The sequence below is a fragment of the Lampetra planeri genome, chromosome 3, assembly GCF_965212315.1.
Source record: "Lampetra planeri chromosome 3, kcLamPlan1.2.h2, whole genome shotgun sequence".
Classification (NCBI taxonomy): Eukaryota; Metazoa; Chordata; class Hyperoartia; order Petromyzontiformes; family Petromyzontidae; genus Lampetra; species Lampetra planeri.
In genome coordinates this window covers 27,516,900-27,530,704 of record NC_136109.1, presented here as the reverse complement: position 1 = coordinate 27,530,704, position 13,805 = coordinate 27,516,900, and positions in this window count along the sequence as shown.

The window sequence follows — 13,805 nt, the reverse complement described above, 5'->3', positions numbered from 1 at the left end:
CTCACTCTCAACACTCACTAACACTCGCTCACTCTCATTCACATTCACACACTTTCATTCACACTCACTCACTCTCACACTCACTAACACTCACTCACTCTCACACTCACTCACTCTCACACTCACTAACACTCACTCACACTCACACACTCACTCTCACACTCACACACACACACTCACTCTCACACACACTCACTCTCTCACTCACTCACACACTCACTCACTCAGCACACTCTCTCACACTCACACACTCACTCTCTCACTCACACTCACTCACACACTCACTCTAATTCACTCACTCACTCTCACACTCACTCACACTCGCTCACTGAACACTCACTCACACACTCACTCTCATTCACTCACACACACACTCACTCTCACACTCACTCTCAACACTCACTCACACACACACTCACTCACTCTCTCACACACACACTCACTCACTCTCTCACTCACTCTCAACACTCACTCACACACTCACTCACACACTCACTCTCACTCACTCAAACACACACTCACTCTCTCACACACTCACTCACTCACACACACTCTCACACTCACTCACTCTCACACTCACTCTCCACTCACACACACTCACTCTCATTCACTCACTCAAACACACACTCACTCACTCTCTCACACACTCACTCACACACTCACTCACACTCACTCACTCTCACACTCACTCACTCTCCACTCACACACACTCACTCTCATTCACTCACTCTCACACTCTCTCACACTCACTCACTCTCACACTCACTCTCCACTCACACACACTCACTCTCATTCACTCACTCTCACACTCTCTCACACTCACTCACTCTCACACTCACTCTCCACTCACACACACTCACTCTCATTCACTCACTCTCACACTCACTCTCACACTCACTCACTGTCACACTCACACACTCACTCACACACTCACTCACTCTCACACTCACTCACTCACTCACACTCATTCTCATTAACTCTCTCTTACACTCACTCACTTTCTCACACTCACTCACTACTCACTTTCTCACACTCAACACACTCACACTCACTCACTATCACACTCTCTCTCTTCTCTCACTCATTCACTCACATCCTATCACACTCACTCACACTCACTCACTTAACACTCTCTCACACACTCTCACACTCATCACTCTCACACTAAAACCTCTCACACTGACCCCTCTCTCACACTCACTGTCTCATTACTCTCACACTCACTCACACTCACCACGCTCAGACTCCCTCACCACTCTCACACGCACTCACCCTCACCACCCTCACACTAACTCTCTCACACTCATCACTCTCACACTTTCTGTCACACTCACCGCACTCACTCACCACTCTCACACTCACCACTCTCACACTCACTCACACTCACCACTCTCACACCCACCACTCTCACACTCACTCACCCTCACCACTATCACACACACTCATCCTCACCACTCTCACACTCACTCACACTCACGACTCTCACACTCACCATTCTCACACTCACTCTCAACACTCACTCTCAACACTCACTCTCTCACAATTCACTCTCTCACACTCACTCACCACGCATGCCTCTCTCTCTCACACTCACTCTCACTCACCACGCGTATCTCTCTGCTTGTGAGGGAGAGTGAGAGAAGAACTCTCTCTCACACTCACTCACTCACGCCTCGTTCTCTCTGAGAAGGAGGAACCCACTTGCCACTCTTGACCTCTCCCCTCCCCTGTGTGAGTGAGGGGAAAGTGTAAGAGAGGGAGAGAGAGAAAGAGGGACTCACTCCTCCTCACTCAGGGAGAGAGTGTGAGGGAGAGAGATGGACTCCCTATTCACTCTCAATCCACCCTCTTCACTCCCACTCCTCCCTCTCGCTCACAATCTCCCCCTTCCCTCACCCCTCCATCTTCATCAGACGGAGGGGAGAGGGAGACGGAGTGAGGCTCTCACCTCCACTCTCACATGCACCTCAACATCCCCTCCCACCGCTGATCCCCATCCCAACACCTCTGTAGCAATCCCCTCTCTCACACCCCCACCTCACATCCCTACCTCACAATCCCACCACCTCCCTCACGTGCGCGAGAGAGGTAGGACAAGAGGGTAAGGGAGAGTGACGGGGAAGAGGTATGGGAGAGGCAGGGCAGAGTTGTTAACATCTCACCACCGAGATGTTAACTCCCTCGCCTGGTATACAGGAGGTCGTGGGTTCGATCCCGATCCCGACCCTGATGCCTGCTGCTGTATATTTGGAGTCTGCGTTTCTCTCTCTCTCTCTCACCGTGGTTAGGTGGATCTTTTTCTGGGGTTTCCCTCCACATTTAGAGACATGCGTTTAAAGTTTAAAGTGCTGTATTTGACTGCTATACATTTTCACGCGATAGGCCACTTCGTTCAGCTATCATTTGTGACCAGGTCGCTTCTGAAAAGAGCTAATGTTGTATCGCTCAGTGGGCCTTACCTGGTAAAATAAAAAATGGTTTAGTTTAAACAGAGTGATGGGGGGGGGGGCAGAGAAGGAAGGTGAGCCGAGAGAGCGGAGGATATCGGGGGTAAGGTCTGGATAGAGTTATGATTGATGCTCTTAGTTTTTTTAGGTAAAGTCACGTAGAAACAATTTTTTTAAAATAATATAATACGACGTTTCGATTGCAACACAAGCAATCGTCATCAGGTAGAACTAAATTTGAGAGAGAGACAAAACACGGACACGGAGACACACAGAGAGACACACAACATAGACACACAGAGACCCAATGCCTCTGTCGAGGCCTTAAATAGAGAGGGGGAGGGGGGCAGAGAGAGAGGTGGGTCTGCTGGAGCAGAGAAATTAGCATGTCAATGAGAGAGTTGTGTGGAAATCCACCCCGAAGCGGCCGGGGGAGAGAAAGAGCGAATCACGCAGCTCTCTCATTGACATGCTAATCCATCTGCTCCAGCAGAACCACCTCTTTCTCTGCCCCCCCCCTATCTCTCTATTTAAGGCCTCGACACAGAGGCATTGGGTCTTTGTGTGTCTATGTTGTGTGTCCAAAACAAGTAACCTTTGGTGAGCTGAAGAATGGCAATCAAGCGCAAGGTGGCCCCAAAAAGCGCTACAAGGACACCCTTAAAGCTTCCTTGAAGAGCTTTGCATTTGACCTGAAAAGCTGGGAACCCCTAGCACAGGACCGACCTGCCTGGAGAACAAAAGTACAGGAAGGTGCAGTCCTCTGTGAGAGTAGGAGACGCTCCTGCGCTATCTTGAAGAGGCAGCAGCGCAAATTTACCAAGCGAGGACTTGTGGCTGCACCTCAGAGCTCTACATCCTCCCTGACCTGTCCAGTGTGCCACAGGGAATTCCGGGCTCGGAGTGGCCTGTTGGGCCATCTGCGCACTCGTCAAAACCCAACAAAATGACAAACGTGCCATGGTCATCATCAACTATGATGGACGAACAAGAGAGAGAGATATATGTTGTGTCTCTCTCTGTGTGTCTCCGTGTCTGTGTTTTGTCTCACAAATTTAGTTTTAGCTGATGACGACTGCTTGTATTGCAATCGAAACGTCGTATTATATTCTTAAATTTATTTTCTTTCAACGTGACTTTACCGAAAGAACCAAAGAGTATTCCTGCAGTCACGAAAGCTTCAAATCAAGTTTTGTGATAGATGGGTAGTTTTAAATGATAGCGCTACAGTACTTACAATGGGTTAATGAATCGTGATCAGCCACAATCAATCCACTGCTGGATGAAAGCTTCCCCAAGCTGTCTCCTGCGATGTAATGATTAACTTAGCGCCTGCACACGAGCTGATTAAATCATTTCTCGAGTTGGGCGTCCCTCTCGGGCGAGTTATCTCCCCTTAGCTGCCACTCTGTCATTGTTCGCGACCATAGGCCATCATCCCTTCTAGCAACGTTTCATGCCCGAAGCCCACTTACTTTTCTGTTAGAATATTATAGTATAATTATAATAATATTATAGTAAAAATACATATACTGCACCCTTTCACCTCCGTACGTCCATAATATAGTTTAAGCGTTAACTACCAGCCCATCTGATGTGTCTTCACAAATATATATAATGCTGTTTTGAAATGCTGAATCTCGTAAATCTTGCTCAATGTAAATGCACACACACACGTGGATTATATTGCTGTTGATTATTTTAGGTTTAAAAACAATGTGTACTGTAATGTATAAGGAATACACACGGGCCCTTTGTAAATCCACTTATGGATGTATGCATCCCTACGCCATATTGGTCTTGGAGATTGTTTGACCATACTTCACCACGCTGGTCAATGCGGGTGGATGCAAGCGTTGGGCCACGGCTAATATCACTGAGAATGATATTTTATGGATACAATCCTTAATTGTATTCACGTGTTGTTATTGTGTGCCGTACATTAATTGAAGCGCCAATTGACAATTTCAGAACGCCGTTAATTGTCTATACAAACCAACAACAATACTATTATATCAAGGCACTTTTTAAAAAATAATAGGCAACGTGTTTTGTAGTTGCACTGTTAGTGGCGGGATTAGTGGTTATATCTTATTATCACGAGCTTCACAGTCGTGTTTCCAGATCCGGATAAAAAAAACATGCTGGAAAGTGGCCAATGGAATAAAAAAAAATTACATGAGAAAATTTGACTAAATTTTCAGACTAAAAAAAACTCCAAATCAAATTGCATCAAACTCACTGGTCTCAGGTAACGTATTGCGTGCCCTTTTTATTTATTGGTATTAGGGTGAGTATGATGTAATCATTTGGTTGATGTCATTTAAGTAATGTGGGTAGGCATACATTTAGTAAGGCGTCATCAATTAAGGCAGATATCGGTGATATATTACACGGCAATTGTGTTATTATAAAGAGTCAATTTCCAACTTGGTAAAAAAAAACCACTTTTAAAAGCCAAACTAAAATGCCCCTTAAAATGACATCCATTGTTTTACCTCTAAATGTCATGAACATAAACAGGAGACGTAATCCGCTAAATTAGACCCCGAGGTAAAATCCTCTGATGTGGCTCTTGTGAACCACACCATTGCGCATGCGCGGCAGCGCCCTCCTGTCTGCTTCGCACGTGGCCCTCAGCAGAACAATTTTGTCGGTGACGTCACCACCTGCTCCTGGTAATTGCAGATAATAAGTTACTGCCCAGTGCCTTATCCTAACGTTGGGTCAACGTTGGAGTGTGGTTGGAACCGTTGGACGAACGTTGTCCCCACGTTGACCCAAAGTTCCACGCTTACTGGGTGTATTGCAATTGTTGTTTACAGCGGGAGCTTTAAAGCTGCAAAACAGGAGTGTGAGTGTTGTTATTATTGTGATAGGGGTAATCGCATGCTGTTACTGAACATATATACGTTTAAATGCGCCTTAATTCATTTGGGTGTGGCAATGGAGGACGACATTAAACATAATTTAGACGTAACTTTAAAAACAATTCAAATGTGTTTGTTGTAAGCATGCGAAATCACCGTGACGAATACTTTGTACAGTACGTTTGAAAGCCGTCTAATATGAAAGGCGGGTATTGCATTTGTGTAATTTGGCGAATTCATATTTCAACTTTGCAGCAAAACTTTTTCTTGTCTTGATTTGTTCTGTATTTCTTTTTTTTTTTACACGGAAAATAAAACAGTTGCCATGAATTATTTCAGGAAAACAAAACCAACTTCACGATGCGATTTGTTTTTGCTACGTTTTCAGAACCAACACAATTTATTTTTAAACGATAGTGTATTTGAAAAAATGTGTTAAATTATATATACTCTCGTTTAATAAGGACTTATTTCACCGCTCACGAGCTATACATTTTTGCGTGCGAGATGTACACAGTACGTATAATTATTTCAGACTTCAACAATTCACTGAACATTACATTAGGCTGCCTCAATGGAACTGTTTCAAGATAAAGATTTGTTTCTTCCATTGAACACATACGCATGCTCCTGAAAGCGTTAGGATCCTGTCTTAAAAGCACAAGGCCTGCACGTACGATCATCATCACAAGCCATGGTCTGTTCACTGCTGGGTGAAGACATTTATTCTCCTATCCATGTGTTGCTCTTCCCGTCTCATGGAAATGCCAAGAATGCATCCACGTTTCTTTGCGCGAATTTTCAGAGTTTTTTTTCACATTTCCTTCGTCGGTGTCCATGTTTCAGATCCACAATTCGCAGCGAAAAATATCAACACGCTCGTCAACAACACTGCCTTGAAATAAAAATATAATACTAGCACATGTAATAATAAGAGGAATGGGCCATGGCCCAAAACGTCGCCGATAATTGTGCTCGTGCACCAATGTCAATCCATCATTACGAAATAATGTGTTTACATATGTCATAGCAGGTAATATGCATACAGAATATGGTGCACGGTGTTATTAGAGGCGTGGTCGTGGGTGAATCTTTCATGATTGTGGTTCTTTAACGTGTTGTAGTGTGAGAATGTGACAGTTGCAGGGCATCCGATGCCTACACCACCACCACGACTACAACAACGCTTTATGATGAACACAGTGACATAATGTGAAATTTCAGGCACTGAAGTTCCACCTGTCATAACAACATTAGCTCATAACTTTAGCGATAATATTATATTTCGATTTAAAGCTTTCGTGACTGCAGGGATTCATCTTCTTGGTTCTTTCGGTAAAGTCACGTAGAAGGGAAATAATAAAATAATAAAAATAAAACATAATAAAATACAATTCTCGCGACGTTTCGGCCACAACGCAAGCAGCCGTCCTCAGGTGAAGAACAGGTCTGTCGGAAAGACAACGTCATTCAGACGCTGTCTTTTATTTTATTCATATTATTTTATTATTTCCCTTCTACGTGACTTTACCGAAAGAACCAAGAAGACGAACATAATAACTTGTGCACAATTCTTAAACCCTAACCCCTACATAATAACCCCAAACTCTTTTTTTCCCAATCCAGTATGCACTAGGATGATTCATAGAGGGATTTGATGGCATTATTAACGAATAAAGTGCCGATGTCAATGTTTAAGGATATGGGGCACTGCGGTGTGAAGTGATGATTTAGAAAGCAATTTACATTAATCACATCGATGTCTCGAATACTGTGTCGCATTCTTTAAAAAATGAACACCGACCCACGATTGGGACGGCTCCTATGTGGTTAGGATCAATTCTAAGGTTCAGACATGATTAAGTTTAGGTTGAAGCCACTTTTGTCGAAAATGGAACTTGCCCTCGCCTTGGAAATGTGGAATTTCAACCACTCGCTCAGAGGTAACCATTGGGGATGGGCAATACCCTGTGGCTCATTTGAGGAGTACTGTGAATGCTGCAAAGTGTAGAGTAAATGTATATTGTAGTTGCCAAACTGGCTCGAACCTGCTCTGCAGAGTTCTGTTATGCGTGTGGAAGGACCCCATTTTGGCGCTTCCCATATATCTGCAAGGGTATGATTGCTTTAGCCTTCGGGTCGATAATAAATAGAGCTAGAATAGGTCACACCGAGGAGGGAGCTCTACCCAGAGGATAACTACCCCGGGTGAAGATGGCGGCAGAAAGAGAGCACCTCGTGTGGGAGCTTGGGGTGTTCAATCCTAATTTCGGAGCTTTCGTGACTGCAGGAATTATTCTTTGGTTATTTCGGTAAAGTAACGTATAAAGATAAGATAATAAATAATAAATTATTATAGTTTTCTGGTTAGATTTTTTGTTGCCATTTCATTTATACCTGATGATGATTGCTTGTGTTGCAATCGAAACGTCGTATGCTATTATTTAATTTATTATTTTATCTTTATACGTGACTTTACCGAAAGAACCAAAGAATAGCTTGGGGTGTTATTGAATCGCACGACCGTGTGAGATGGCAACGACTTGCCGAGGCCTTCATCCAGCAGTGTATGGATCATGGCTGATGACCAATATAATGCAGTGAAATGGCTGTAATCCAGCCCTGTAGAGGCGAGGGATGGTGGATCACTCCATTCCCGTGAGCGCCGATGTTGCCATACCATGGCTCGCCAGGAGAAGGCAGTAGAGCAAGTTGACTAACCTCAATCTGTACAGGAATAGAGTGTTTCCCCCTCGCACGTATAGGTTTTCGCCGGTTACTCCGGTTTCCTCCCACATGCATAAACACACTCATCATAAATTGGCTGAAAATAACTTTAAAAAGTAAAACCCAATGCAGGACCCTACTGAAAAATAATCCTAGAACTCGGCATGGCTTTGCAGGATAAATAAATATTTATTCACATTATATCATATTAATGCAGTGCATCAACATATACATTTTAAAGTGTCTTCTCACTCATGGAAATAATGTGGTCGAGTTAATTGTACAGAGTTGTCCAGACGTCTAGTGCCCCCCCCCCCCCATTTAATTGTCTAATACGTAATATTTCTAAAGTAATTGGGGGGGGGGTCATAGGACACCCTGTATTGTGTGGTGGGTGGATGGGAGCAGCAGTCACAGTTGTTGCGGGCTCCCCCCGCCTAGAAAATGACAGCTGCGTGATGGGTGGCGTCGGTTGCGGCTGACACCAGAGGTGACCTTCACGCACCCATGTATCCGTGTTGTATTAGCATGCACCAAATGCACGCGCGCACACGCGCTCACTATTTAACGTAGATGTATTGTTGCTGGTGGAAAACTGCCCGATGTGTGTGTGTGTGTGCCCGGCTTGGTATACTTGTATTTTTATTGACGGGGGCCCCATTGTTATATTGTTATATTTAGAGCGCTTTGTCAATCAATTGCTGGATGAAGGCTCTGCTAAGAGGTGTTTTTTGGGGGGGGGTGTGGTTTGACCATATTTCACCACACTGGTCAGTGCGGGTTTGTGAATAGCTCCCCCTCCCCCCCCCCCCATTGATGTTAGCCGTGACTGGGAATCAAACGGAGGTTGCGTGCTGACCGCTGCACCACAACGGAATGTGGTGTGTACCTCATTCTGTTTTGGCAGAATTCCACTTTGGCAAAAAACTATTTTTTTTATTTTTCTGCTGTCTTTGGTACACTGCAAGGGAATTTATTTATTTTCGAGCTACTAACCGTTCTGTATTTACACAATATATGGCGGATCATGTGTGCGTGTTTATGCAAAACTTGATGTTAAAATTTCTTCACGAGTATGGATTGTCATTGAAGCCGCTCTAATGATACTATATGCTGTGTGTGATGAACAGAAAGGCATTGTTTTTCGCCATCATTACAGTGCAGTTGGACACGGTGACACTCTACCAAATCCAGGAAGGGGTCTGCAGCACACAATGAACTTAGGACAACTCGAAAACAATACAAGTAGGATGTGGAAGGGATGTTGAAGAGTAATAATAAATGCAACATTGATATCATCACGGCTAGGTTCACACAGTGCAGAACCGAGCATTCCCATGTTTACCGATCGTTGTAAACGAATGTTGGACATGAACAGATTCGACCTAAAAACGATTGTACACAAACGGTGAAAAGCTCCGTGGTAAGGTTATGCTTTTGTGACGTTTACATTCAAAGTAAAGCCAGTTCTCTCCTTCCCCTTCCGCCTCTTCCATGTAATGTGCTGTGCGGTTTAACCTTTATTACATAAGCGCTCACAAACCACACCGTGTGCACTGACCTGCTACGAAGATATGGAATACTTGGAACAATATCAGCAATTGACCTTTATGCGGAGGAAAATGTACACGCGCTCCAATTTGAGCGCCTAATAATGTTATCGTGCACAGGTTGCTGTGAATAGAAAAAAAACATCACCCGCTGTTATTGCTAGAAAGGAATCACTTAAGAGAATTGTGAACAAGGAAGAGTTTGCTGAAATGTCAGATTCATCTCTGGGCCTATTTCACCCTTACCAGTAAAATGTTTATCAATGACCCTCTGCTGCTAGACCACCCAGACTTTATGGCTTACCAAAAATCCATAAAGAAGGTACACCACTCCGTCCTATCGTCTCCACCATTAACTCACCCACCTACAAACTGGCCCGATTTCTGTCTGAGACCTTGCTGACATTCACTGGCAAGACCACCTCAGCTGTACTTAATTCTGCTCACTTGGTATCTCTAATTAAAGACATCTCACTATCTCCAGGTGATTTGCTTGTCAGCTTCGATGTAGTTTCTTTGTTTACCTAAGTTCCTGTGCCTGACACCATTGCAATCATTGAAGATTTGGTCCAACAAGCACTGAATGCTGATGTACCGGCCCTGGTGAGACACTGCCTCACCAATACTTACTTCACCTGGAATGGTACATTATACAAACAAGTTGAAGGTACCCCAATGGGTTCTCCCTTATCTCTAGCGGTAGCCAATGTTTTCATGGAAAATTTTGAGACAGATACCGTACAGACATCCATCTTACGTCCTTCCTTGTGTAAGAGATACGTAGATGACACGTTCGTCACCTGGCCACATGGCCTGCCAGCTCTGAACCAATTATTCAACCACATCAATTTCATACACCCAGCCATCAAATTCACCATGGAGGTGGAAAAGGACGGCAAGTTACCATGTTTGGATGTTTTAATTGAAAAGAGACCAGATGGCTCATTAGGACACTCTACAGGAAAGCCACCCAATACGGATGCCTCTATCTAAAACCTGACTCCCACCACCATCCAGCCGAGAAGAATTCCCTCATCAAAACTCTACACCACAGGGCTCGTTGCATTTCCGACCATCACCACGTAGCCAGTGAACTGGAGCACGTGCACCAAGCCCTCAAGATGAATGGATATTCGGATTGCACAATCCGTAAAGCTGTCACCCCAACCGTTGGGAGAGAACCACCTGAGGACCTAATCAAAGCCATCACCTTGCCATACATAGCAGGGGTCACCAAAATATTTCCAAATCATGAGAAAACAAGATCCAGGTCCGATTCAACACAGTACATACAATTCTTGATCTGATCCCATCTGTGAAGGATGTGATCCCTGACATGCAATACCCCGGTGTCTACAAACTAAGCTGTGCCTGCGGCAGTAGTTACATTGTTGAAACTAAGCGACATGTCTCAGACCGTGTTCGTGAACACAAGGCGGATCTGAAACACGGTAGGACCAATACCTCTGCCGTGGCTGATCATTGTTTTAACGCTGTGGGCACACACGAAATAGATTTTTCCAAGACGAAGGTTCTATGCAAACCCACTGGCTATCAACAAAGATTTGTTCACGCAGCCATCCAGATATATAAACACGTACACAATTTCAACCGAGAAGATGGGTACAAACTGAGCAATCATTGAAAGGACGTTATTAACCAGGTAAAGTCATAACTGGATGTTATGCTTCCATCCTACCTGCCGATGTTAACAGTTATTTCTGACTCTCTGAGTTACATTACATTGTTAAATGTCTCTACATTAACAGGCTAAATGTCTCACTAACACAGCCACTGCTCCCTTCTCCTCGATGCGGCGGTGGCTCTCGTGGTTTAATAGGCTGAATGTGTCTCATTAACACAGCCGCTGCTGCGGGAGCCCTCTCACAATGACATGCTAATCTCCAATCTCGAGCAATGCAATGGCTTCTTCAGCACCGTAACCGCGGGGTTACATTAACAGATTGACCCAACTCTCTGAGTTATATTATCTTGTTAAATGTCTTTACATTAGCAGGCTAAATGTCTCACTAACATAGCTGCTGCTATCTACGTGACTTTACCGAAAGACCCAAAGAGTAGAATAACATTTGTTCAGAGTTGACAACGACAACATCAGATGGATAGACTACAACCTCGCGGATGAAGTTCATTGACAATATTGTCATACTTAGTAATAAACACGCTATTGGCCAAAAGGCCAGTGTAATAAAGGTCGTTTATAGTGATTGAACAAGCTCCCTCGCATATCTATATAAGTATAACATACTCAGGTTCACTTGAAGCATTCGTATACGTATGCATTGTTTCATTCATATTTGAAGAAGACCAACGATTCCTGATGAAACATGTTGTTAAACTGAATTTAACATGCGCTATGTTGATTATAGACATTGCGAGTTAATTAACATAAGCACATAATACAGGTTTTTTTTATTCATTCTAGTTGCAAAGTGTCTGCTAGATGACACTATAAATGAATGGCAGTTTTTGTCGGTAATATTCCGACTATTTCCCCCTCCTTTGGATCTGCCACTGCCTGGTACCCTATGTTCAGTGACATGTCAGTGCAGAGTCTAAGACTCCTCTGGATTGGGACATCTATCGGTCCCAATACATGATCTGAAAAGAATCAGAGGATCGTACCTTCTCAGTGGATGGACTAAGACTCACTGCGTGACCGTACCCTTGAAGGTGGTATGCGTCTGAGAAATATGAAATGTCATTGCAGAGTATAACATATGCAGGCATTGGCACAATATTACTTTATCTGGACAAAATAACTGACAATTCTATCTTCCATTCCCCCCTCCCCACTTTTCCACACTGTAGGAAATTGGTACATCGACACTTTCACGAAAGCACTAAAGATGGGATCGTTAGCCCAATGTGTAAATGTGCCTTGCGGCAGCTGCCGCTAGCAGTGATATATTGTGTCTGTGCAGGAGATGGCAGTAAACATCCACCGAACGTATTCGAGAGAGAGAGGGCTCACCTAAAAAAAATAGCTGTGCTTTCTTTTGCCCCGCTGCCGCTGCACGGTGCATGCTGATTAGAAGTGAGTTGATAGAAGATGATGTTTTTTTGGTTTCGAGTGAATTCTTTAAAAGTCTGAGTGCGGTTAAGTGCACTATAACATTTTCACGGTGTAGTTGTGATTAAAGGTTATACTTTTTGGTTGTGAAACGTCATGGGACAACATTGTTCCACTGTTTCGAACGATCATATCGCAGGGTATTTAAAGTCCACTTTCACTCTCGATAGCTTGCTGTAGTATTTTGCTACAGAAATTTCCGGGTGATTTGTGAGAATTGAACTCTCGACCCGGTGCTATCTGGCCCACGGTGTGGGCGTGTAGAATGAATAGCCATTTGGCTGCAGAGTGGGCAGGTATATTTGATGATTGCTTAAACACAAGGCATCTGAGACAGGGGGTGGTGTGGTGCCAAATGGGCTTGAATGGGAGATCACTGTTCACAAGGCATGTAATGATTTACCCCTCCCCCAACCCACGCAGCCACCCATGAATGCGTGAATTGTCAGGATTCAAAGGTCGCGATTCGATTCAAGAATCAATTCCTTAGGTACCAGACTTCATTGATATTTTAAGTGCCCTGCTCATATTGGTATGCTAATTTTAATTGTGTATACTATTGTTCCGTTAAGTATACATGTGGTATTGTTGTGCAATGACAGGAACTATGAATAATTATTTTTTACCATCTTATTTTGATTGTTTCTTATTTTCTCTCTCATTTGTATTCTGTTGTTTGTACACGAGCCGAAGCGTAACACGAGCATAACAATCGAATGCTAAATGTTTCTACGTGGCAAATAAGCACTTTTAACAGGCACGATTCGATGCGTGTGTCGTGAGCTTAATGCATCGATATGAATGATTGCATCGTCAATATTATGCACAGAGACGATCTGCGGTTTCAGAAGGTGGAAGGGGTCCACGTCTTGAAATCTTTGGCGGCTCCCGCACACACTTTCTTACTGCCACTGTAACTTTAATCGCCATGCTGTATTGATTGAAACATATATGTAAAAAATGCACTAAAATCACCGTCCCTACAGATTTAGCAATTTATGCTTAATGACCTAATTACCGGCAGAGGATATTTGTTGCATCCATGCCATTGGTTTCGGACGGACCCAACCGATAGTGGGATGTTTGCACTCTTGATCCACGGCAAAGGGATGATAAA